Raw genomic sequence first — 22,397 nt, 5'->3', positions numbered from 1 at the left:
TTGAGTTTGTTAACCCCAACATGAAGAAAGCAAAAGGAAATAAAAAAGACGCAGGGCAAAGGTGGAAAAAAGGTAGCCCGATTGAAGAAAGAATAGGAGAAAAGGCCAAAAGCGCAAGGGCAACCTTAAAAGTCCAAGGCAAATGCAAAAGGGGAAATGTGCATTTTAAAATAAAAAGGCGCACCCTAAAATCTTGTAAAAGAGCACTAGGCTCTCACCCATGCAATTTGTAAATGTAGACGGGCGATGGAAAGGAAGCTAGGAAGATAGAAGGACAATGGGAAAAAGGGCCGAGGCTATGGTCGGCCATGTAAAAAAGGGGATGACCGCCCAAAAGGGATTTAGGGTTTTGTATATAAAGTTGAAAAGTGAATGAAAAGCTAATTCTTGTGTGTGGCCAAAAGTAGCTCTCCTCTTCTTCTTCTTCTTCTTCTTGTTCTTGCTTGCTTGAGCTTGTGCTTGAGAGAGGGAGTGTGAGAGTGTGAGGGAGTGAGTGAGTGAGGGTGAGGGACCGAGGAGGAGAAACTCTCCATCTTCTCCTCTCTTCTTCTCTTCTCTTCTCTTCTCTTGTCTTGCTCGCGGCAATGGGGCTTGGAGCTTGGAGCGGGAGGATGGAGCTTGCTTGAAGCTTGCACTTGGATCGTGGAGCTACCGGAGTGCGTGGGAGAGGAGGTAACTCGAACGGCACAGAGGTAAGCTCACTACACCCATAGGTATGGATGGCGCGTCGGCTATGTGAGAGGTAGCCATTAGTGCTCGGCTTGGAACGCTTGAAACAATAAGCGGTCCATGGGTCTTGGCGGTTGAGCGAAAGCTCCCATAGAGTTCGTGATAAGGATAAGTTACCACAACCAAGAAATAAGAGAAATAGCTCCTTTTAATTCAACTCAAAGTATCTATGAATGATCTACAAACATTGTCGTGCCATAGGGACACATAATACTTGCATATTTTGACAAGATGTCTTTTGTAGAGTAAGAAATAGCTAATTCTCTGAATATGGCTGAAGATATCAGCCCCAAATCAGCCCACGTAAGAGAAGGGGTTCGAAGAAATAGAAGATGTAGAAGAATACTCACATAAAGAAATAGAGAATGTATAAGAATACTAACAGAGATGAAGCCTGTTAGTTTATACTTGCATTATGAGAAGATAAAAATCTTGTAGAAAAAAACGTGTATAAAATAATACCTTTCTCTATGCTGCTCAGATCACCCATCTGATGCTTCCATTGGCTCCAAAAGGGGGGTAAAATACTAGGACACCTGGCCAAAATTCTACCAGATCACTCATTCTTCATCTTCCACTTCGAAGTGCTATTCAGTGCCTGAAAACAGCGATCGCGCATCACACGATTTTGTCAATCTCTCTTTTTACATAAAATCCTCTCAAATTGGCTGAAAGCTACATGATTTCTTTTATGTGTCATCCTAATCTAGAATTTGTCTATAGTTTTATGGATTTTTACAATAGATAATATCTAAAATATCAAAAATGGGCTAAAACTTGTTCAAAAATCTAATATTTTTGAACCATGGACACTAACACTAATGCCTAAAGTGGCATTGGCTCTCTAAATCTATAAGAAAGCCACATCTAGATTTTTTTACATGGTGTGCACGTAGTTGCATGACAATGGAGCATCAAATGCATTCCAAAGCCGAGCTCAAGCTCAAATGAAGATCCGGAACCAAAGACAAGCTCTATGTCGTACCCCGAAGGTCAATACTTTATTGCATATCCCAAAGATAGCCCCGAAACCTGTCAACCAAGGTAGCATAAATCCCAACCAACAACAAAGTGTCCACATCCAAATCAAGAGTGATAAAACCTTGCTGCTATCCAAACAATGTACATCAGTAAATCCCTACATAAATTGAGCTATGAAAGCTCAAACCAAGTCATAAAGCATCTCAAAACATTGGGCAAACATCCCCAAAGCATCTGGGCATCAAATATCAAGCCTCGGGATCATCACATAAGCTAAGAGCATGACATTTTCTTATTGTAAATAAACTCATATCTGTTGTAGAAAATGCTGTGATTAGAATTTGGCAGATTTGACATCCCCATCGCATCTAGAGTGTGCCAAAACCCCAAGTTGAACTCTTACCTTGCCTAAATCGGGTTTTGAATGCTCGAGATGTGAGAAAGAATGGGATTTTTGACCCAAATTTTGAAATAAGCGCAAAAAAATGTGAGTTGCTACTGTGGGGCCTGGTGGTTATGTTGAGGATAAGGGGGCTAATAGGGGCATACAAGGTGTCCAATGAAGCCAAGGAACATTTGCAAAGAGCCTATGGGGGGCGAGAGATGAAATCTTATCTTAGGGGAAAGAAGCCATGGCTGGCAATGAAGCTCCAAGCTCTAGGTCTTCAATCTAGGTTGAAGTAATGTCGAGCCAAGCTCCATGATCAAGCTCTGATACTAGTTGAAAGGTGAGAAGAATCGAAGCTTACTTGGAAGTGAGCTATGGTAGAGAGCAAGAGCAAGAAGAGAGAGAGACACAAATGGGAACTCCAACAGTCACAATGTGTGACCAAGCCTTCCTTTATTCAAACTGTCACTAAAAGAATAAAGAATAAAGTGATGGTGACAGGCGCCCGCCACCTGCAGTGTGGAGTGGCGGGTACTGTCAGTGTAGTAATACACGGGTGGCTAGGCAGAGGCGCCTTTACCCCCATTAGTGACCTTGGAAAAAGATAATAAAATTTCTAAAATAACCATCTTCAAGTATCAACTCTAGCTCGAATAAATCCACAATCCCAATCATTAACTTGCATCTAGCAAACAAACTTGACGAAAGGAAAACACCTTGTATCCATTAATTCATCCTAAAAAGATAAAACCATAACAAATTTGTAAAGGATATAATAGGTTTTTTTATCGATCCATTGCAATTTATCAAAACTAGGCAAATACCAAAGAACCACCATCTCAATGAGCTTCAGCTAACCATGACCCCTTCATACACAACTCACACATCACATATACAAACTAGACATAAAGCAATCACCTCAATGGCACCTCTAGAAAACATTATATCATTATGGCTCAACAAAGATATATCAAGAATCCATGGAGCATATAACACTTAAAATCTTGATAGTTTCGAAATCTCTCTACGGAGAGGGATTCATCTACAAATATCTTGGGAGGATTTTAAAAGAACTGCAAATAACACATTCTGTCCACCATCCAGTACAACATATGTGCTTTGGAAGATAGAGAATGGAAATATAATATGTCAAACTAATAGGGATCAATCTCTACATTAGCATTAAGGTACAATTTATATATTAGCTTGTGATCATTATGAGAATGATGATACATAAATGCTAAGTACCAAGCAAAATGAGCAGCCAATCTAACAACTAAAGGATTAGTAGATTGATGATATATCTGAAAAACTACAAATAACTCTGATAAGCTTGAATAGAAGTCTTCCAGTCCCCTAAAATGATATGCCAATTAATTTGGGGACATGTTAATGAATCTGTCTGTCTCCATCCCATGGGGATTCACTAGTAGTAATAAGGAGACGTCACCTGCATGCAAGAAATATATGAAAATATCCCTTATCTACCCCCTATTTGTAGGACCTTACCTTATAAAATGTACCTTCCTTCCCATAAATAACCCCCCTCCCTTACACTCACGTGGTACCATATGGTAAACCCTAGTGGACCCCCCGGGTTCCATCCTCTGTGTCTAGATAATTTGCAAATCAAAATCTGAGTGGCTCCTAACCAACTGAGATGGATCCGAAATAAAAGATGTAGAAGAAGGAAGAGGAACACACAATAAACATAAAGCAATAAATATGCAAAATCATAAAAAGAAGGCTTCAAGATGGAGATTCATGCAATTTAATAAAATCTAATAAGAAAGATGTTAGGAAATATGTTGAAGAATTGGATAGGAATCTAGTATTGTAAAGGACAAGGAGAAGGGGGTAAAAAAACACTATTTATGATGAACAAAAAATGAATAAAAATAGGAATTTGTGGATTTGATTGAGGTTAAAAAAGGAGAGGAGAAATTATATGTGGAATTGATTGAAGTATGAATAAATAAGAAGCAAATATGTGGGCTATCTATTGATAATAAACAAGTGAAGGTACTAATGGACCTAAAACAATTCGACAATTGTAAGCTTCAAAGAAGGATGTGTCGAAAGGAGATTGTGTAGAAATATGGGCTAAAATAGCTCTCTTAGTTAATTAGCATTTTGTAGACGTGTAGAGACTTATACTTGTTGAGGATTCAAGGTAACAAATCTATCGTTGGATACTAAGAAACTTTAAGGTAGTGAGCCACTTTGGATGAATAAGCTTCAAAAATCTAATCTATCTTTATCTCTAGATGTCAAACATAAAGGATAACTTGAAAAATAATATCCCCCATATACCAAGACAAATCTTCATCTTGCAGAATCATAAGATTACCTTGAATATATATGTAAGTCATCTGGGGAATTCACTATATGTATACCCTCTATATCACATGCGTTCAAGACCTATTTATAAATATTCTTATCTATGTTTTTCCTTAATAAAACATAAATCTTTTCTATTTAAAATGTAAGTAATTTCTTATATATGGGACCTTTTTGTATGTAAAAAATGTATAAAAATGGCATTTTAAAAATCCCTTATATTGAACCCACGTGATACATATATATATTTATGACTAAACTCCGTGGGGCAAGCCATCAGCATAATGACAGGTGTAATAGAGGCTTCAAATACCATTCTAACCACTTCCATAAGGAAATCAAAGGAGCAAGAACCACTCCATCCTTTTTATCCTTTGAAGGATAAAAATCTATAGTAACATTCGTCATAGTACCTCTAGTAACCTTGATAAAATGTTGACTCATTTTTACATATAAAGATACAAAATCTAGTCAATGACCACTTCTTTAAGAACCTTTCTAGAGGTAGTGAACAAATTCTTAGACAAATAATTGAATGGAATCTTGGTAGGCATGAACTTGTCCTGAAGAAATTGATACAACAACTTCCAAAATGGGTCTAAGCTCATTGCCACCTAAATACCTAAAATGGTGATAAGTTTCTTAGGATTTAAGATGGTACAAGTTTGTTTGTACAACACTTTGATAATGCCCTCATTAGTTAAGAGTTAACAAACTACTAGAAAAACCTCGCCATGGTAAGGAAAAGACAAAGCCTTTCTGCAAGCATCTGAGTGTCATCATAATAGTGATACTTCGGACATAACCACCCCACTTGTTGTCAGAGGATAAGAACTCAGCACACAAAGTAGGATCGTTTGAAATCAGGGCAATGAAATAGCCACAAAATTGGAAAGGTCTGACTTAATAATAAGGTCTAATTTCAACAGTGGAGAATAATATCGATAAACCAAAGGAACATATTGAATGGATTAAGGTGCCATTCAAATAATAACAAGACATATACCACACCATATAGATAAAAAGAATGCAAGCAAAATAATAGGAAAAAATTAGATAAAAGATTAATAAAAGTATTAGCTCATACACAGGACCATTGACCATCCCAAACAAATCACATCCTACAAAAATTTTGACATGACCTAACTACATGTGCAATTACGAGCTTCATGAGATGCAACATATAGACACCCTAATCCCCATATTAGGTAGTTTTAAAATATATATATATATATACATATTATATCATTGACTGCAATATCGTGACCAATAGAATATCAAGAACCAGATAAACCACAACTCATGGATACTATTGAACCAAGATTAAATTGATCATCTCGACATTGACAAACTAGGAGATTGTGTCATCTACACTCCCATGTAGTGCATTCATTGAATTAGTGATCACTGAAAAGTGAGTAGATTCAGCTTTAATTTGTGATAGATTTTACAAAATTTATTACTAATGGATGAAATTTTTATTAGATGATAAACCTTTTTAAAAAGCAATGTTTCATTACTTATCAATTACAACCTTTATTACATTGATCGGTGCATTAAGTGCAATCCATGACTACGATCCCGACTCATAAAGTCTCTAAATGAAAAACTCTTTAATTGAAACTTATTGTAAATGTAGCACTTTCAGGCTAGCATGTGCATGAGTGACGATTGGTTCCTTTTATTACAAATTACAATGTGTGCATTTGGTGCATGACGCACATACAATGTGAATGGTGGGTTTATTTAATTTTAATTTAATGGTGTGTTGGATGGGAATGTGCATGGAAGATATGATTAGTGGGGTTCATTTTAAGAACTAAATATGATTTGTCGTGCACGGAAATAGAAAAATTGATACCTACAAGATGTGTGCATGTATCCTAATTTCAATGCACACAATAAAAAGGAACGACCACGTCTATGAAGGAAAACAAAATGCAATCTAGCTAGTCCAAAAGTTATTAGCATTAGAAAAAAGAGAAAGACACAATGCGTATACTTTTTTGTAATTATTTTTGTATTTTTACGAATTTTTAAAATTCTATATATTTTTTCTATTTTCTTACGTTAAAATGACCAATTTGGAAAGAAAATTAACAATAAAAAGTAAAGAATTGTAAATGGGATCTTTGAGGATTTATCGTAGATTTTTTCATATTTTTCAATCATTTCTCTATCTTTTTGAAGATTTTTAATGGAATTTATAAGTTTGTAGTGGATTTTTTAGTTTTCTTTTTTCAATTTCCAAATGAATTTTCTACCCAAAAATTTATGGTTATGGTTTTTTAAAATTTGTAATTTAGTTTTTTGTGTGTTTTTTATTTTTATTTTTACTTTGCAATGAATTTTTTATTTATATTTGTGTCTAATGGTTTTTTGCAAATTTAAATTAGCAAGAAGATCGGTACCACAATTCACCACATTGCATGTGAACATCAACAATAAGCCTTGCAGCACAAATAGAACCTCACACACATCCTCACTCATGTAAACGGTGGCAAAGAACTATGGACACGCATGCATGAACCACGAACTCATGCACAAACCGCAAACTCATACAAAACAAAGTAGAAGCTTGCGTGGGATCACCGTTTAAAAAAAAAGGCACCATGAAGAGAAGAGAGCATGTTGGGGGTGTCGGTGAGAGTGGCGTGAATGAGAGTTTGGGGGTCTCAAGGGTATTGGTACATTGGACAGATGGGAATGAGGAACTAGAGAGGGAGGTAGGAATGGGGTTTATGGGAAAAACTGAGGAAAAAAGAGAGAAGTTGGGATGGTGGGATGGGAATGGGATTTATGGGGGGATGAGGGGGTTGAAGGGTGGAAGAGGAGGAGGTGGAGGTGGTAGTGGCGAGGAGAAGGGACGATGGGATGGGAATGGGATTTATGGGGGGATGAAGGGGTTGAAGGGTGGAAGAGGAGGAGGTGGAGGTGGTGGTGGCGAGGAGAAGGGAGGAATGAGAGAAAGAAAAGGGAGGAGGAGAGGAAGAAGGGGGAAGGGGAGGAGGAGGAGGAAATGAAGCAAGCAATCGAGTAGTAGAAAGGGTAGTGATTGCGGCGATGACTGAAAAGGGAGAGAGGAGGAGGAAGAGGAGAAGGAGGGGAGAAGGAGGAGGAGGAGGAGGAGGAGGAGAAAGAAAGAGGTCAAGACAAGAAGAAGAAAAAGAAGAAGAAGAAGAAGAAGAAGAAGAAGAAAAAAGAAAAATGAGAAAGAGAAGGAACAAACCGTTAGGGGTGGGGGGGAGCAAGGTTAGGTACTTTTGAGTTTTTTGGGTATTTTTTTAAAATGATAAACGACGAGCAACACATGGTGTTATGCGAGCGGTGATCGAGAGCAAGCCTCACTCACAACCCGATAATGAGACGTTAAGGAGTGCTAGTTGGGATACTTGACTTTGTTGGATGCACAATACAACTTGAAAAATTCAAATATTCAATAATACGCCACAAGCCACACACAAAAACAAGACAAAAAATAACGCCTCTTATAGCTCAAAAATTTAAAACCCATATGTGGGTAGAGCATCACATAACCACACAATGGAAATACCAATAATTCGAAAAGAAACCAAGAGAAATATATTCTCATACCTTAACAACCTTGAGCCAATGCTCGGCAACACAAAGTCCAGATTCTTCAACTTCGAAATTAACATGTCAAGAGTATCCTCTCACATGCGACCCTTCACTCTCCTCTCTCACATAATACAATTGTAAGCAAGGGGGAAGGTCCCTAACTCTTCAATCTCCTCTCCTTATATAGTTTTCTATCCACACTCACATACATTAGGCTTTTTGATTTCAGCTTTTGGCTTTTGCTTTTCTATTGCTTTTCACTATTTTTGTTTTTTTTTCTCTATGCCTGTTTACAACTTGTTTGGATCATAACTTCGTCATTTGAACTCTGAATATAGTCCTTTGGATACTCAACATGATCAGAACACGTCTGGTGAACAAGCTAGCATGGGCAGAATTACGAAATCCATCAAAAATGTGAAAAAAATATTGATTTTTGTAAATCGCATCATTTTTCTCCATCTTTTATCTTGGACGACTTATTCCCTTGGCCTATTGTTCTCGTAATTGCACACACTTTCAGCACACATGTCCTCTTTTTCTTCAAGAAATACTCACTAACGATGTAAAACGTACAATCGTTTCCTTTGATCCTTGAGTCTTCAAACTATTCTCTGGATATGAACCTACTTTTTTTATGTAGTGTGCCCTAACAGGAATATGCTATGAAAGAGACCTTCGTGCACAACCATACATGATTTCAGAAAACATGCGATTGATCGAATCCATGACATACTACCATTCAAACAATGCCTCACACAAAAAAAATATGGATGCACTGAAGATATTGTGCCTAGTCTATCTACATATGCTCGTGCATCATGCAAAGTGCAAACAAAAGTTCCTTGATTAATTAAATCATTATCCTCACCTCTCAACTCTCATCAATAATTTCAAGGAGAGGGACTGTGAGAGAGAAAGAAGAGAGAGAAGACTGTAGAGAAGAAGAAGAAGAAGAAGAGTAGAAGAGAGAGAAAGACAGATACGAGGAGAAAGAAAGACTAGAAATGGAGAAAGAAAGACAAAAAGAGAGAGAGAGAAGACATGGAAGCTTGGAGAGCAAGGTGAAGGAGAAAGAAGACTTGTATTAATTATCTGATAATGAAAAATTAAGTCTCTCTCACCTTATATACCAGTCAGTGTAGCTATTATTTCCCTGTTATTAAGTCCCCCTCTCTTACATTCCATCCCCACTCGAAGGTTTTTGCCCTAAAAAACAATTTGGGCACGTGTGGTAATTGGGAGGGGCCGATCAAAGTACTACTCTACTGCATTATTACAAAGGTATACTGATGAATGAAGAGGTATTATTGTGTATGATAGGTCATGGGGTATGTACGATATATGGGCCTTATTGGGGAGTTATAAATATGAGTTTTGACCCAAATATCCGGGGTAAATGCGAGCTGCAGACAGTGGACAGTAAGTTGTTTACTACAGGACCTACTATAGTGAATCTGTCATAACTTTCTGTAAGAGTTTCCGAACGGGGTGCGCTATACATCAAAACGGAGCTCTTGAGAAGTACTTTCAGCCCATGTATGGTGTGCATTTCTGTCCATAGTATAGAATAAAATTTGCTTTAAAACAAAGTGCTGTCTGTAGTTAGTCTGGGAGAAAACAGGGCCATAGTTAGCTAGATTTCAGCCAAATATGCTTCTAAAAGGTATGGGAACTCTTTCGAAACTGAAGCTGGCCTCCAAGAAGCTTCCTTGAGTGGTAAACCTTGCCACTTAATCAAGTATTCCATGATCGAGCGAGAGCGAAGCCTCTTTTCCCTTTGTCCTATGACTTTTTCAGGTATGTATTGAATGATGCCTTCTTCATCTATCGGTGGGAGTTCCTCAGCATAGGAGCCAATGAAGGGCTTCAATTGACTCACATGGAAGACATTATGGATCTTCGTAGATGGAGGTTATGCCAATCAATATGCTAAGTCTCCCACTCTCTTGATAATCCGGTATGGTCCATAGAACATGTGTGCCAACTTATTGTTGGACCCGTCTTTAAGGGATGCATATCTAGACTTAGGCACTTTCAAGAGCACCAAATCCCCTTCTTGGAACTCCACATCCCATCTTTTGTCATTAGCATAAAGCTTCTGATGCCAGGAGGCATATTCCACGATGGATTCCGTGCCACGGTGGATTCCGTGAGGTTTTACGATGGATTCCGTAAACTTAGATGACCGGGGCTCATACACAAAGTGGATTCTTTGTGTGAGAAGTTGATGGGGACGCCTGTCCTTCTCGGGTGTTTCATTAATTTAGTGTGTACATGGGTGATTCCATAGAGGGTGATTCCGCAAAATACATATTAAATTAATAAACGTTTATGAGTTTAGAGTGCGCACTCGTAATAAATTAAGGTTAGGATTTATTTCTAACCAGTTGATTTATTTATGTAGCTGAAGACTACTAGGCATTCACTTTTGTCGGTTTAATTGTATTATTTTACTAACGATTGTGAATGCTTCAGTTGATGTGTAGAGATAACAGCAGTGGCAGAGGAAAGCATTGGAGTCTAGCAAGTATTCGACCTGTGGATTATATTTTGATAGGCGCCACGCCTATATTTTGTTATGTCTATTGAGGCATTGATTATTGATTATTATTTTGTATGCGCCTATGCGCACGGATATGTTATTTCTATTTGGGACATTGAGATTGGGCGTGCCAGACTCCATGGGCACCGTCCATTAGCTTTATTTCCTATTTTTGTATAAAGCAAACTCAAAAGCTAAAAGCTTGTCATATTTTTTGTAAATTGGGCTATTATTGAGCATGAAGATGGAAATATACAAAAAAATACATGCTTTGTGAAGCGCTCACACAAGGCATGGGGGGAGATTGAACCCAATTGGTCTCTTGCTTCTTGTCGTTCATGCTTTTGCATTGTTTTTTGTGCAAAAAGGTAGAGTTCATTGTTCTTGGGGACCTTCCGGGATTCACTACGTGAGCATACATCGACCAATCTGCGCACCAGTGGTATCAGAGCGGAGCTGAGATCAAGAGCTTCCAATCGCTACCCATCTCGTGCGAAGGCGGAGCTCCTGGAACGATCGGGCTCTACAATCAATCTCATCGCGAACTGTCGATACAGGTAGACTTCTGGCGATCAAGAACCCTTGTTTCTACTTTCAGATCGCGAAGGACCAGGCTGGACAGGCGGAGGACCACGCATCCATCTCCTTCATCAAGTCGTTAAAAAAAAACTAGAGATAAGCTTATATCTTTCATAGCTAAATAAGCTTCACCTTTAAAAATTTCAAAAGCTTTATAAAGCTCATTGATTAAAGCTTCATAAAAAACGAATCAATCATTGAGGACGGTGGGCTGTTTTGAAGGCCACGAATACCGCCGTGGACATCCTCTTGTCCTAAAAATCCACGACGGATTAAGAAGCTAAAAGCTTCTTAATCCATTAAGTCAATCAAAGCTTTTAAGCTTCCTGCAAGTCACACAAGACAATCAAGTTCATAAACTTCAGATTCTGCACTTCTAAAGTTAAGTTTTGCAAGTCGACTGGAATCAAGTTCTGCAAGTTCCCTAAGTTCTGCAAGTCTGCAACTCTGCAAGTCGGCTAAGTCTGCAACTCTGCAAGTCAGACTAGTCAATTGGAGTCAGAACTGACTAGTGCTCAAAACTCCTAGAAGGGCTGTTCCTGTGCAAAAACTCTGAACTGCAAAGTTGTTCGTGGCAAAGTATTCTACCTATCCACAGGTCCGCTGAAGTATTTTCAGCATACGAAGAAGGAAATATTGCAGATTTTCTGAAAATTGAGAAAGAAATACCCAAAAATACATAGCCTTGTAACCCCGAATTTGAGCTACGCTCATCCGCTAACCTAATTTTGAGTGAGAAAGGTCTTTTGAGTTTTACAGGATGACGGAACCACATATGGATGATCCTATGGCTGAAGACGACCTACCTGAGCCTACTATGGAACAAAAGCTGGATCTAATCATGCTGCAATTGGAAGAAGAACGAAGGGCTAGGCAAGCATTGCAAGCGCAATTGACAAAATTACAAAGAGTGTCTACCGATAAAGAAGAACCTCAAGCTGAAGATTTGATTTGACGTACCATCGACGCCACCCTTGAAGCTCAAACCATTCACAAGGAATCAAAGATAAGTAAACGAAGTTTCAAATTCTGCACTTTCAATGGCATACGAGAAGGAAAGACTGTTTTATCATTCATTAGCCAGTTTGATGACTATTTCCATGAGGAAACCTATCCGGAAAAAGATAAAATCAAGTGTGTTACTAATCATTTGGTAGACAGAGCATCACTTTGGTGGACTGTAGTACGCAAGAGCATAGAATGTCCTGCTACTTGGGAAGATTTCAAGAAGAAGTTCATGCAGAATTTCCTTCCACCGCAATTTCATGAGAAGGCTATCAAGCAATGGGATCTACTTCAACAACGGGATCGTGAGCCTATACCACAGTATACAGAGCGTTTTTGGAATGCACTCCTACAGCTACGCATGCTTGAAGACGTACCAGAGACGACACATAAGCGGAAGTATATGTCTGGACTTCTTGGACATTACTACGCTGAAGTGAACATGTTCAAGCCTGCACGACATTGAAGATAAGTTACGCGGTAGAGATAGACGACCACAACAATTCCAAGCCAATGGTAATTATGGATCTAAACAATTCAATTCCAATTTTAGAAGGTTTAATCCAGGTCATTTCTCTTCACCATCTTTCCGCAAGAATTGGGTTAAACCACATGTATTACCATCCAATGTCAATCCAAATCCTAAGCCTATTCCACAAGCAAATCCAAATGTACCCAGTCTTCCAGCCATTGCAAATAATGTAACTAAAGCCAAGCCAATAGTATGCTATAAATGTCACCAGCCAGGACATCTCGCAGCAAATTGTCATTCAAAGAAGCTACCAGCTCATATCAACTATCTTGGAGCCATGGACGAAGACGAGCATGAGGATATGCCTGATTTCACTGAAGATGATGACGACACTACTACTATTTCCGACACTTTACCAGGTATGCCTACTCCACATTCATTATTGACTATGAAATGTTTGGTGCATGGAAAGGAAAGGACTATCTTGCATGATGACGGTAGTACTCATGACTTTATTTCAGCAAAATTGGTAAAGGAATTGAAATTACAGACTGTACCTACGCATTATCGCATAAAAGCTGCATTTTTAGGCACTAGGTATAATGGTACACAAGAAGTTCAAGATTTAGAGATTCAAATTGGTTCATACACTGAAAGAAGAAATTTCTTAGTTGTTCCATTACAGTCGAGTGACATTATTTTAGGAATGCCTTGGCGACACCAGCATAACCCAAATATAGATTATTCCACACACACAATGAATATTAATTTTCAAGGAAAATCTACTATATTATATGGTATGCATGCATCTAATGTCTTTCCACTGCTTTCGCATACTCAAGCAAAACGTGTATTACGCAAGAGTACTAAATCATATCTCATTTGGGTGAATGAATTGCAAGTAAAGGAAAATCATATGCACCCTACGCATAAGGAATTTCTTGCATATTTTAAGGACTGTTTTGCAGAAGACCTACCACCAGGTTTATCTCCTTCACGTCCAGAAGACCATAAGATTGATTTGATACCTGGCACACAACCACCTTGCAAAGCACCATATATGCACAATCCGATAGACCAAAAAGAAATCCAGAGTCAAGTTGAAGAATTACTAAATAGAGGTTTAATTCGACCTAGCAGTTCTCCATTCGGTGCACCTGTACTCTTAGTCAAGAAAAAGAATAATACCTATCGTATGTGTATTGACTACCGAGCTTTAAATAAGATCACTGTAAAGAATAGGTATCCTATACCTAGAGTTGATGACCTTATGGACAAACTGCAAGGATCTTCTATATTTAGTAAAATTGACCTTAAGTTTGGATATCATCAGGTGAGGCTAGATAAATCTGACATATTTAAGACTGCATTTAGAACACAGTTTGGCCATTACGAATTCTTAGTCATGCCATTTGGATTGACTAATGCACCTGCCACTTTCAGTAGAATGATGAACCGTATCTTTTTGAAATATCAGTACTGTGTGATTGTTTTCTTTGATGATATTTTGGTGTTTAGTCAAAATGAGAAAGAGCATTATGAGCATTTGTCATTAGTTTTTCAATTACTGAAAGAAAATCAATTGTTTGCAAATCCTGACAAGAGTGAATTCTTTAAGACAGAAATTGAGTATTTAGGTCATATTGTATCATCTGAAGGAATTAAAGTTGATCCTAAGAAAATTGATGCAATATTGCATTGGCCTGTTCCTAAAAACGTGCATGAGTTACGCTCATTCCTTGGTCTTGCTAGTTTCTATAGGAAGTTTGTACGTAATTTTTCATTACTTGCTTTACCATTAACAAAACTTCTTAAGAAAGGAGTTGTTTATCAATGGACCGAAAACCAGCAGAAATCCTTTGACTTACTGAAACGTGCATTAACCAATGCCCCTGTTCTACAGTTGCCTGACTTTAATAGACCATTCTTTCTAGTTGTGACTGATGCTAGCGGATCAGGAATAGGAGCCGTACTAATGCAAGACAATCATCATATAGCATATTCTAGTTCTAAGCTGAAACCCTCTGAGCTGAAATATTCCACCTATGACAAAGAACTATTAGTAGTTGTACAAGCATTAAGACAGTGAAAACACTACTTAATGGGTTCAGAATTCATGATAAAGACCGACCAGCAAAGCATTAGACATTTACTTAGCCAACCCCAAATTTCTGACCGTCATATTAAATGGGCTTCCTTCATTCAAAGTTTTCATCCTATCATTCAATACCAACCTGAAAAAGAAAATGTAGTTGCTGATGCATTGAGTAGAAGACCTGCAATTCATAATATTTCTGTCATATCTTTTGATTCTTTGATTGCTATGAAAGATACATATCACCAGGATATTACTTTTCATTCTGATTGGAATAAATTAGTTCAAAATAATTTCATTCCTATTGATTCATTGTCATATAATGATGGATTTATGTTTTATGAAAAGAGACTATGTGTTACTATTCCATTCCGATCTTTTGTTTTGAATGAAATTCATTGTCCCCCATATCAAGGTCATAGAGGTATCATATCTACATTACGTATGTTAACTGAAGATTTTTATTGGCCGCATATGGATGCAGATGTATCTAATTTCATTTCTGAATGTTTGATTTGTCAAAGAGTTAAGAGACATCATGGTAAACAGTATGGATTACTAATGCCTTTGTCTATTCCATCTAAACCTTGGGAACATATTTCTATGGATTTCATTACTAGTTTACCAAATACTAAATCTAACCATGATATGATTTGGACAGTTGTAGATAGATTTAGTAAGCAAGCATATTTCATTCCATGTAAGAAAACTTTAACAGCATCACAAGCAGCACAGTTATTTTTGAAAACTGTTTTTACTAACCATGGATTGCCAAAAGTGATTATTTCAGATCGTGATTCTAGATTTTGTAACAATTTTTGGATTACCCTGTTTGCTAATCTAGGCACAAAGATTGATTTCTCATCTGCATTTCATCCAGAAACAAATGGACAAACAGAAGCCACAAACAGCACCATTCTAGATCTTTTATATGCATATATTATCTCTAAACCTCAGACATGGGATACTCATTTGCATTTATTACAGTTTGCATATAACAATACACCGCACACATCTACAAAGAAAGCACCTTTTGAAGTCATTTATGGATATAGATTATCTACACCTGTTGCATCTTTGTCTAATAGAGTTCAGAGTGCTGATGATATTGCTAGTATGCATAACAGTATTTTTGATGAGGTTAAGGATATGATTGCTAAAGCCTAGCAATCATATACCAAACAAGCCAACAAGAAAAGACAAGCCATGAATTTCAAAGTTGATGATTATGTTTGGCCGAGAATAGAAAAACGTAGACTGCAAAGTGTAGAAAGACATCCAGTTGTCAAACTAGCTCCTAGATTTTATGGACCATTTAGAATCATTCATAAAATTAATGATAATGCATTCAAGTTAGAATTACCATCTCTTTGGAAAATTCACAATACATTTCACATTAGTTTATTGAGACCATTTAGAGGCCAATTACCTATCCACCCTGTTTATGAAAACCCACCTTTATTAGAGGAAGAGACTGAAATACTTGAACCAGAAGCTATCATAGACACTGATTTTATGACCACTAGAACTGGCCGAAGGTATTCTAGATATCTAGTAAAATTTAAGAACCATCCTGTAGGGGAAGCACAATGGATGCACGCTAGAGACTTAAATGCTTTCCCCACTCTGTTAGCTCCACATTGAGCTAATAGCAATTAAGGTCAATTGCTATCCCACCCCGGGGGTATGATGCCAGGAGGCATATTCCACTGTGGATTCCGTGCCATGGTGGATTCCGTGAGGTTTTACGGTGGATTCCGTAAACTTAGATGACCGGGGCTCATACACAAAGTGGATTCTTTGTGCGAGAAGTTGATGGGGACGCCTGTCCTTCTCGGGTGTTTCATTAATTTAGTGTGTACATGGGTGATTCCATAGCGGGTGATTCCGCAAAATACATATTAAATTAATAAACGTTTATGAGTTTAGAGTGCGCACTCGTAATAAATTAAGGTTAGGATTTATTTCTAACCAGTTGATTTATTTATGTAGTTGAAGACTGCTAGGTATTCACTTTTGTCGGTTTAATTGTATTATTTTACTAACGATTGTGAATGCTTCAGTTGATGTGTAGAGATAGCAGCAGTGGCGGAGGAAAGCATTGGAGTCTAGCAAGTATTCGACCTATGGATTATATTTTGATAGGCGCCACGCCTATATTTTGTTATGTCTATTGAGGCATTGATTATTGATTATTATTTTGTATGCGCCTATGCGCACGGATATGTTATTTCTATTTGGGACATTGAGATTGGACGTGCCAGACTCCATGGGCACCGTCCATTAGCTTTATTTCCTATTTTTGTATAAAGCAAACTCAAAAGCTAAAAGCTTGTCATATTTTTTGTAAATTGGGCTATTATTGAGCATGAAGATGGAAATATACAAAAAAATACATGCTTTGTGAAGCGCTCACACAAGGCATGGGGGGAGATTGAACCCAATTGGTCTCTTGCTTCTTGTCGTTCATGCTTTTACATTGTTTTTTGTGCAAAAAGGTAGAGTTCATTGTTCTTGGGGACCTTCCGGGATTCACTACGTGAGCATACAACAAACGATCTGCGCACCAGCTTCATTTGATCTTGAGCTCTCTTCAAGTTAGCTTTACACTGCTGAAGTAAGGCTTGCATTCTATCCAATTCTTCCTTGCTTTGTGGATTTATTTTATCATCGATTATAACCACAGGAAGGGGCACCTTGTAGCCATATAGGGACTCAAAAGGTGAAACTCCAATGCTAGCATGTGTGGAGTTATTATAGGAAAACTCAGCCACATGCAACAATGAGTCCCAAGCATACTGCACATCATGACAGAAATGCCTCAAGTAAGTTTCCAGCCATTTGTTAACCCTTTCTATCTGACCATCTATCTATGGATGGTAAGCAATGGAAGGGGCTAACTGAATGCCCATAGAGTTGAAAACTGCCCGCTAAAAGTTACTCATAAACTTAGCATCTCGGTCATGCACGATGACCTATGGTAAGCCATGTAATTTGAAAACATATTCCATGAATTGGCTGGCTACTTGAAGCATTATACTGAGTCTTTGTGGGAATGAAATGGGCTGCCTTTGTGAGTCTATCCACAACTACATAGATGCTGTCCCAACCTTTCTTGGTCACCGTTAGAATGGTAATGAAGTCCATAGTGATGTGTGTCCACTTGCCTTCAGGAATAGGCAATGGTTGAAGTAAACCAACTAGTTTTAAGGTGTTGTCCTTGTTTTGCTGACAAGGCATGCAGCCCAAGACAAAGTCTTTCACATCTCTCCAAAGGCCCTTCTAGTAAAAGCTTTTAGCAATTTTGTCGTAGGTCTTAAAGACTCCCAAATGACCGGCTATAGGGGCTGAATGCATCTCCTGCATGATTTCTGCTTGAATGGGGAAGCATGAGGGATGGCAATTCGGCCATTATACCATAAAAGCCCATTTTTCAGCTGATACGAAGAGTTTTCCACACATTGTCCTTGCTGTAATTTCTGAAATACATTGCTGAAATTAGCGTCTAATAGGTAAGCCTCCTGAAGCTCATGTATCCAATCACTGTGTAACTCCATGATAGCAGAGACTTTACATGCCCACATCCTAGACAGGGAATCAGCCACTGCATTGTCCTTCCCATGAGTGTGGGTGATGTCAAAGTCATAGTTCTATAAGGTGGATACCCATCTCCTTTGCTTCGGAGTCAGATTTGACTGAGACAAGAAGTACTTGAGTACTCTATGGTCACTTTTCACTCTAAACCGGCTGCCATACAAATAATGATGCCATTTCTTGATGGCATGAAGGATGGCCAGCATTTCCTGATCACATACATTCATAACCCTCTCATTTTCAACCACCTTTCGGCTCTCAAAAGCTATGACCCCATGTTCTTGCAGCAAGACTGCACCAATTCCTCTCCCACTGGCATTACACTAAATGGTGAATTCCCTAGAAAAATCAAGGCATACCAAGATATGGGTTGAAGTAAGCAAATCTTTCAGCTGATTAAAGCTTCTATATGCCAATGCATCCCAGAAAAATACTTCTTTCTTCAGCCTATCAGTGAGAGGGGCTGCAATAGTGGCATAGTGCCGAATGAATCTGCTGTAAAATGAGGAGAGACGCAAAAATCCTCTCAAAGAGGTAGTATTTGCAGGTGTGGACCAATCTTTGACACACTGCACTTTCTTTGGGTCAGCTGTAGTGCCTACCTCACTGACAATGTGTCCCAAGTACTATACCTTAGTTTGCATGAACGAACACTTTGTCTCCTTAGCAAAGAGTCTATGCTGTCTAAGTATATCAAATTTGAATAAGTAAGGCTGAAGTATTTTATTCATGAGACTCTGAAATGTGCTTGGTGCATTAGTCAAGCCAAAGGGCATGACCAAGAAGTGATAGAGCCCACGATCAGTCCTGAATGCAGTCTTTATCTCATCCCCTTCACGCATGCATATCTGATGGTAGCTAGATCTCAATTCAATCTTTGTGAAATACTTAGCTCCCTTCAACTCACCTAACAGGTCATCCACCCTAGGAATAGGGTATCTATTCTTGATAGTAATCGTATTCAAATCTCTGTAATCTATGCACATCCTGAAAGTGCCGTCTTTCTTTTTGACCAGCAAGACATGTGTTGCAAGAGGGGATGAGCTAGGCTCAATGAATCCCATATCTACTAAATCCTTGACCTACTTGGCCACTTCTTCTCTTTCATATTTGGACAACCTGTAAGGGGATTTATTGATTGGCTTGGAGTGGGGCTCCAAATCAATGGGATGATCAACCGCTCTCTTGGGAGGTAATGTTGTAGGTAACTGAAACAAGTCACCATACTCTGCAAGTAGAGCCTTAAGGGCTGAATTATCATGCATTTTTCGGGATTGATATGCATTTTCCTTGTTTAATTGCAGCACCAAAATTTGGGAGCATTTCTTGAACTCTTTCTTGAGCTGTTTGGCTGTAATAAGCTGAAATTCACTGTTGTTTTTAATTCCCTGCAAGTGAACAAGCTGTCCAGCCTTGAAAAACTACATGTACAATAATGAAAAATCCATGGAAATAGTGCCCAAAGTTTTCAGCCAATCGCAGCCCAACACAATGTCTATTGGTCCCATATTGAGTGCAATCAAATCCACTTTCTGCTCATAATTTTCAGCAAACTTAATAGGTACAGCTGGGCATACATAAGTACTAATTTCCTCACTCCCATTGGCCACTTGCACCCTCATTGGTTGCTATAAATCAGAGACAAAATATTTTAGCTTGTCCATGACTGCTCTATTTATGAAACTGTGTGTGCTACCACTATCTACCAAGACAAATATATCTTTCCCGTGAATCTTGCCTTGAAGACGAAGAGTGTTGGGCTCTTAGATCCTATCCAAGCATCTAGGGAGATAGTACAAACAGTGGCAACAGCATGTGAACCATTCTTATCACCCATATTTACATCTACATGACCGCCGCGGTCAAATGGAAAGGTGTCAGCCGGGTCAAAGAATTCTTGTTGCCCACATTCCTCTTCAACCTCATCATTTTCGGTAGTGATTGCAAAGGCACTTGCATCCTCATGATCCTCATCAGATTCATCAAAGACTAACATGCTATGTACCCTTGCTTTTGCATTCCTATAAGCACATTTAGATGCATGCTCGGCTGTATACTTTTTCCCCCATTTAAAGCAAAGTCCTTTTTCTTTCCTCTCCTTGTAGAGGCCCATCGGGATAGAGCGTTGACCACCAAAAACTGGAGCATTTTTACCCCTGCTGTTCCCTTGTCTATTTTCAGCTCTTCCTTGATTTGCAGTCCTGAAATTATTGTTTTGCCTAGAGGCATTAAAGGTGGGGTATGTGGGGATCTTCGGGGTGCTGAATGGCATATTTCCACCACCATAATCTGTCCCAAACTGCCCGGGCCTTACAACACTTCTTTGCTGCCCAAAATGTGACTGTATAGGTCCTCTTTGTTGCCCATGCTGAAATGAAGCATCTCGGCGGTACTTACGAGAGTACCTCTCAGCCAACTCAATAGCTTTGAACAAATCTGATGGACTTTGGGCTCTTCAACCTCACAACTTTCTTCACACTTTTTACCCTTAGCATTAGATCTCTCTTCTCTCAACTTTTCAATCCTTTCTAAAGCCTTATTCAAATTTCCTCTCACATCCTCTTTAATGTCACTCTCAAGGTCATCAACTCCCCAATCAAAATCATCAAAAACTTCTAGAGAATTCAAAGAAACTACAAGACTATCAAATGAAGTTTTCCCTTTGATATTATTGCCTAAAAAAACCAAACAATCATCTTCACAACTATCAAGAAGTAAGAGATTAGGTCTACTCAAAACCACATCATCAACACCACAAACAAAAGCCTCTCCAGGGCTACTCAAAACATCACCAAATAACTCACAAGACTCAATCGAGTCAACAACACCAACACCAAAATCACAACATGAGTCAGAACCTAAAACGTCCATACTCTCTCGATCAACAAACTCATAACCAGATTCACAAGAAATCTTCACAAACTCATTAGGCAACAAATTCAAACCCTTAACTTCATCTTGAAAACTTACAGTTTCTAAGCCCTTCCCCTCATGGTCTTCTAACAAACTCAAAAATTCATCCTCAATTCTCTCTTCCTCTCTCTCAAAACTCACTAACTCAACTGCAATAGATGACACCTCCCCATCAGAATCACTCTCTGAACTCTCATCCTCACTATCATCTTCCTCAAAAGAGCTATCACTCTCTTCCTCATTTTCTTCTTCAGAATCTTCTTCATTCAAAAGTTCCTTTCTCAAAGACATGTCAAACTTCTTCGGTACTCCCCTTCGATCATAAATTGTTATTATCCCTTTTCCCCATTCTTGAATTGCTCTTGCTTTCCTAAGCCAAAGTCTACCCAATATGAGCGGAAAAGCTCCCAACCCTACTAGCATAACATGACAATCAATTTTCATAGAGACTCCATAAACCTTCACTTCCAAATTCTGAATCATACCTAAGCACCTCACTTTAGCATGATTAGAAAGCCTGATTCGAAATTTAGACCCTTCAATTATTCAAAGTCCAAACTGCTCAACACAAGCCTGAGTAATCACACTAATTTGCGCTCCTCCATCAATATATACTTCTCCTATGTTCTGATTCTTATACCAAGCATCAACAACAGGACAAATATTAGGCAATTCCTCTACACTCAAAACTCTCACTACTCCTTTCTTTTTTTCCTTATACTTCGGATTCACTAATTTCTTATACTTCGGATTCACTAATTTATTCCACTGTCCTCTCATCTTAGGGCACAACTCCATCAATTGGGCAAAAGATATATCAACCTTCTTACCCATCATATCTTTTTTTAGGTCATAATCACTCTCTCCTTCTCCCAAAGGAATATCAGTAGCATGATAATGTTTCCTAGGCGCTCTCGATTTATTTATTTTTTTCTTCTCTTTCTTCTCTCCTCTCTTTGTTTTTCTTCCTCTCTCCTCACCAGCCTTACTGGTTTTAGGTTCATCTCTCTCAGCATCTCTTCTTCATTTAATTGCAGGCATAACATCAACAGTTTTACTTTCCTTTTTTTTATTTTCTAAAAGAATACAATTTATAGCATTTTCTCCTTTCTCTTCTTCATTCAACTTAGGTTCTTGCGAAGTAGAATCATTTTTAATTTCTATCCCAAAATCATTT

General features: G+C 38.4%; 1 pseudogene; it reads right to left on the bottom strand.

The window, feature by feature from the left end:
• LOC148010284 (uncharacterized) overlaps positions 1 to 21,511 on the bottom strand; it is a 79,896-nt pseudogene extending 58,385 nt beyond the window's left edge.
• Between the last annotated feature and the right edge of the window lie 886 nt (positions 21,512 to 22,397).

Source organism: Lygodium microphyllum, chromosome 30, assembly GCF_053477565.2.
Source record: "Lygodium microphyllum isolate KBCC chromosome 30, Lygodium_microphyllum_v1.1.10, whole genome shotgun sequence".
NCBI classification, from domain to species: Eukaryota; Viridiplantae; Streptophyta; class Polypodiopsida; order Schizaeales; family Lygodiaceae; genus Lygodium; species Lygodium microphyllum.
Note: the sequence above shows the minus strand (reverse complement) of the source record. Positions and strands in the feature narration are given on the sequence as shown.